Source organism: Drosophila gunungcola (assembly GCF_025200985.1).
Source record: "Drosophila gunungcola strain Sukarami chromosome 2L unlocalized genomic scaffold, Dgunungcola_SK_2 000007F, whole genome shotgun sequence".
NCBI lineage: Eukaryota > Metazoa > Arthropoda > Insecta > Diptera > Drosophilidae > Drosophila > Drosophila gunungcola.
The window spans coordinates 857,567-863,566 of record NW_026453162.1 but is presented as its reverse complement, the minus strand read 5'-3'; positions in this window follow the sequence as shown (position 1 = coordinate 863,566).

The window sequence follows — 6,000 nt, the reverse complement described above, 5'->3', positions numbered from 1 at the left end:
GTCGAGGAAACTGGGTCTGGAAATCAGTCACTGACAATTCCTGTGAGTTATCGGCCCTAAAGCAAAGTCGGAACCCAATATGTGAATTCCAGGAGAGTCGTGCCGAAAACATATGGGTAGAAATATCTACTTCAAATTATTGGCTGTATAAGGTTTTCAACGACCCGGTGTTGTAATGGAAACCATCGAAGTCAGGTCACGCAAATTCAAATCCAAGGAGTACTGAGACTGCGCGACGGATGTTCAGCCCGCAGTGGACAACACCTTTTAACAGCTGCGCACGAAATAATCACAGAAGGCAATATAACGGAGCCGGTAACACCACTGATTACAGTAGCTTTTAATATTAAAAAGAAAAAATAAAACCAATGGCATCAAGGCTTATAAATAATACAAATGTTATAATAAACATTAAAAAACAATTAGAAGAACAAAAAGCAGAAAAAATTAAGTTAAGAGGAGTTAATATCCATACTGCTAGTAGGCATTTGGCTCTATTAGTTATAATTATAACAATAATCGTAATAAGTTTAATTTATGATAGATGTACTTGTAAGAATGATAAGAAACGCTTATCATGGAAAATTAGGTTGCTGGTGCAACATCATTTCAGATTACACTGGTGACCTAAAAGTATGTTCCCCTTCCCACATAAATAGGATGGGATAACCCAAAGAATTGACATTTGGCATTTATGACATACACTTGTCCACGAAATAGAGTATATATATAAACTCCTAGAATTAACCCCTAGAATTGGTTATTCATAATAACACTGTAACTAGTAAATAAGTGGAAAAGAGTATAAATGCCGCGATAAGCGCCAAATAAAGACCAGTTCCTAACGAAACACTTTTGTGTTTTAGTCAGGGACTCGGCGGTTAGCGGTATAAGTTGCTAGTTGAACGGAGCGGTTTTAGCTGCCCCCAAGACATGCGATATACGCTGCTAACAGAAGGTATATTGATCCTTTAAAAAAAAGCGGTCGTCGAAAAAAGAAAAAAATTTGCGACCAGACACAAGTCCATAATTTTTCATATTAACAATTTTTGGAAAACAATGGCTTGGAAGTTTTTCCACACCCGCCGTTTAGTCCACACATTGCACACACAATGTTGATCTATGTAGATCTATGCAGAGTGTCCTCACCGGTAATGATTCGTTCTTGAGCTTGAAAGATGATCAGCTGGGTAAAGTCATATCTTAAACAATGTCTATGTACTTTTTATTATTGAAATATATTTCTTGTCGCTTTAAAAATTATTCTTGACAGCACCCATGGTACGGGGTTCCTATAGGCTTCCTTGGTATACTAAAGGTCTCCAGAAATATAAAAATTTAAGAAACAATTTCTACAAAAGGTTCATTAGATGGGGTAATCCAGTGGATGCTGATAGGTATAGACAACAAAAGCGGTAATTTGAGTTTCTAAATAAATTTCCAAATTTGTTCTGGCGCCTTATTAATTCAAAGAAATCTTCTTCTTCCATACCGTCAACGATGTCATATAACAATGCTACCGCTAACTCTGGGACGAATATTGCAAACTTATTCGCTACCTTTTTCTCGCCTAATTTTGAGCCTAAATGTGACTGGAATGACCATCAAATTCTTAACAATATTCCAGAAATGTGTAACATTGGTTCCTTTAACTGATAACTGATAACTGATGAGGACATTTCTGAAGCTATATCTCATTTTAACGACTGCACTAAGCCGGACATTTATGGAGTTTCTTAATTTTTTTTTAAAAAATGCTATCATAGTCTTCTTCAACCCCTTAATATGATCTTCTCTTTTTCGCTATCTCAGGGTACCTTTATATCTAGATGGAAAATTGCCATGAGTAGTTGGGAGGGACCGAGAGAGGGATGAGAATTCACCTGTAGATAACTTCTCTCGACCGTTAACGAATAACATCGACAGTGGCCCCTCCTTGGCGCGGACAGCCAAAATTCTACCGGTTCATAAAGGCAGTCTGAGGTTTCTAATTACAGACCTATTGCTAATATAAGCAATATTGCAAAGCTATTCGAGAGCTAAAAAATTGTACTTCCTGATACGTACTTTTGACCCTAATCAGCACGACCCCGAGTTTAGCTGTTTTCTCGAAACATTGCATACGAGCTTTTGAGTTCCATTCGCAAGTGGGCACAGTTTATACTGACTTCGCCAAGGCTTTTGACAAGGTTTCTCACTCTGCCTTGCATGCAAGACTTTCCAAGCTTGGTATTCATTGTACTTTTCTAAATTGGATCTCATCTTATTTGGCAAACCGATCCTATAATGTTGAAGTCAGCGGGTTTGTTTCTAACTCCTATGAAGCAACCTCTGGTCTTCCTCAAGGAAGTTCTCTTGGTCTTTTGCTTTTTATTATCTTTATTAATGATCTTGGTTTCCCCATTCCATCTGCCAAGTATCTTCTTTAAGCGGATGACCTTAAAATTTACAAGCCAGTGAATTTTATAAATGACAGTTATATGCTTCAATCTGACTTGAACAAAATAAGTTTATGGTGTATTCAGAACAATTTGCCTCTCAACCTAAATAAATGTTTTGTTGTTCGCTAAAGTAAATGTATCTTAAATATTCTTTGAACATATTTTATTAATAACCACTCACTCTCTGCACTTATCGAGATTATGGATCTTGGGGTCTCCCTTTGACAGTAAATTTTTGTTTATTAATCGAATAAACCATCTACTGCCGAAGCCATATGCAATGTGCGGATTTATCAAAAGAAACACTTTACTGTTTAGGGACCCATACTCAAGACTGACAGTGTTCTCAGCACATGTACGTTCAAAAGTGGAATTTACTTCTTTTATATGGAACCCTTCAGGTTTTGTACATATCAATAGAACTGAGAAACTTCAGAAAAAGTACATAAAATTTGTACATTAGCCGTTACACTTTTCTGAACCTTTGCCAGCTTACTCTAGCCAATGTTGCCTACTGAATACCTGCAGTTTTGTAGATAGGCGTTCGATAGCGAGCCTGCTCTTTCTCAATGATGTAATAATTGGTAATATTGGTAGTTCTTCCTATTAAACTCAATTAAATTTAACGTCCCAGCCAGGAGTCTTCGTACCGTCGTCCCATTTGAGACTGGTAAAGGCCAGCGAGTATTCAATTGGGTTGGAAATCCGAGAAAGATGTGCTTAGCCAATTGCTTAGGGAATATTTTTTAATTAATATTTAGTTTTAGAGTTAAGTTAGCGGATAAGCCAGATAAGGATTAATCCATTGGCGAATAAATAAATAAATAACGCGTTATTTTAATAAAATAGTATGGTTGTATTCAAAGTCACACGCGTCCAACGACCAAATCATCCAACACTCAGTTCAAAAACGAGTGAGTGAACGAGATTTGGACGGCATTTTTCAAATGAAAGTTATCTTAGCGTTGTTTGCTTATACGCTAAAAAACGCACCGGAATACTTGTTGTGTTTAAGACCGCACAAGTTCCCGACGTTGGCACATTTAACCCAGATGACGACCGAATATAAAAGCGTGAAGCAACTCATAAAATAGGGGACTTCTTGAATAAAGCTGATAGATCGCAACAGTCTCACCGTTTGTACTCACCCTATGTTGGGATTGTGGCCGGGAAACGCACATCCTGTCCGCCGAGGTCCGGCAACAGTGGAGACGCATTGGGATTTAACAACGGTCTGATCATTGTGCGGATCGGAGGTCGATGGGTGGTCGCCACTGTTAAAACACGAGCGCGGAGGAGTTTTGGAAGTGAAGGATTTTTTCGCATGGCGGCAAGACTGAAGGAGATTTATGATATTATCATTACGAACCGTTCGCAGACCAATCAGCTTGGAGTTAAACGAGTTTTAGGGCAGGCGACTATGACGGTAATACCAGGACCTTCGGTGGAAAACCGCCGACTACGGCCGAATGATCCCGTTTTGACAGCGTCGAAAGTTGTAAGACCGGTTACTCAGGAGAAAGAAGAATTGATCGACGATAGTATCGCAATAAACTACACGGAAGGGCAAGGATCCATTAGGAATATGCGCCAGGTGACCGCCTCTGAAGAGATGAAGTTCAACCGTGATATGGAAATAGGTTGACAAAAGGGAAACCAGAAAGGACCCTGGAGGATTCTTGAGCAGACGAATTGCGAGGCAGAGAATAGCCACAAGGTGATGGAAGAAATTAATCGCACGAGAGTGCTACTCTTCGACGAACTTCGAGGGGATCTCATGTAGTCGAACATTGGATAGTTATTTGTGATTATAAGCCTTTGAATCCTGCACGAGATCGATACTCAAATGGACGATTTACTTCAAAAAAACGTCACAGAGTCCATATAGCGCCCGTATAGTATTTGATGAATTTGATGAATATGAAAGTTGATTATCGACAATTGAACGCTCATTCAGTGCCTGACGCATAGCCCGATTTAATAAACTATCAAATCCTGTAAAATCTAAGGGAAGCTTGTATATCTCCACGCTGGATTCAAAACACGTTTGGCAGATACCTATGGCTCGTAATAGCCGCCAATTCACGGTCTTCGCTGTTCGAGGTAGAAAACTGTAAAAATGGAAGTTTACATTTTAACGCGCCTTGGATAGCGTGATTGAACTATATATGGATTCGTTTGTCTTTCCCTATTTGGACGATGTTATCGTCGTATTCCACGGAGGAGCAACAACTAGCCAATCTGACCGAAGTCTTTCTTTTGAAGGTGAATTCCAAGAAATGCACGTTATTCAGGCGGAATTTAGTCTATCTAGGTCACGTGATAAGCGGCGAATGGATCCGCAGAAAGTGGAAGCTATCACCAAATTTAAATTTCCTATTATAATTAAGGATCTCCGAAAATAGTTAGGAATGGCGTCTTGTTGTCGCCAATTCGTTCCGTGGTTTAACCTATGATTACTCCGTTGAAAAAGGGTCGAAATGACCTTGGGACCTCAAGCTACACATCGCCCTAAAGGAGATAAAACTCAGATTAACCACTGCCCCAGTGTTTGGGCAACGTTATCGAAGAGGAAAATTAAACATGGTGGGGGACGCCCTATCCCGGCATTCATTTGAATTCCTGCAATAGATGACCGAAGTGGAAACTCCTTGTAAATACATAAAGATAATTGACTCCAAATTACGAGACTTCCACGAGATTACATACCGGAGAATGGGCAGCTCTACTCTGAGTTCCTAGTCCAAGTTGAGTTCGAGTTCTCCAAGAATGTCGATAATGTTGCGTTCATGAGAAAATAACGGTTGCTCTCCGGAATATTTATTTTGAAAATTGTTCTTATTATGATGAGACGCAAAATAACTTTACGAAAAAATCAGCACTTTTTTAAGGGCCTTTGTAAAACTCAAATGCTGAAATTTCGTGTTTAGTGTAGCTAAAATTTGCCAAGACAGTTGCATTCTTATAAGCCATTATCACCTCATTCACATTTTTTGGAGGTTTGGGCTTCTTTTCATTCCCATTTTGCTGTTTTTTAAGGTAAAATAAATACATTTTATCAAGTTGGGTATTTCAATTATTCGTAAAACTTACTTAATGACGGCATTATCAAAGATTTCTCTAACTTCCGAAATTCTGTGATTTTATTGTTTTGGCATAGTCGTATTTTTCTTTTAAAAAGGAGCTCTTGATCTTTGATCTTTGATTTCCGATTTTCTTTTTTCATGGTTATGTTCGACAAATGGCTCAAAGAAGAAGCATTCATCGTCCTTTACAGGGACACATGCCTTACAAGCTTTTAACTGACAAGTATACGCAACAGAACCATTATCCAAAACGTTATTCCGAACATAAAGTTGGTACTCTGTAATTGAATGCAGCTCTTTTTTGACTTGCCTCTTTTCCGGAATCATTTTGAATTCGCAAACTCTACAATCGCTGACTGGTGCCTCATTAGAGGAATCAGAGGCGGTTTCAGACTACTGCTTTTTTTCGAACACAATTCACAGAAAGCCATTACTGCTAATTTGTCGAGACTAGGTCGTCTTAATTCAGTTTA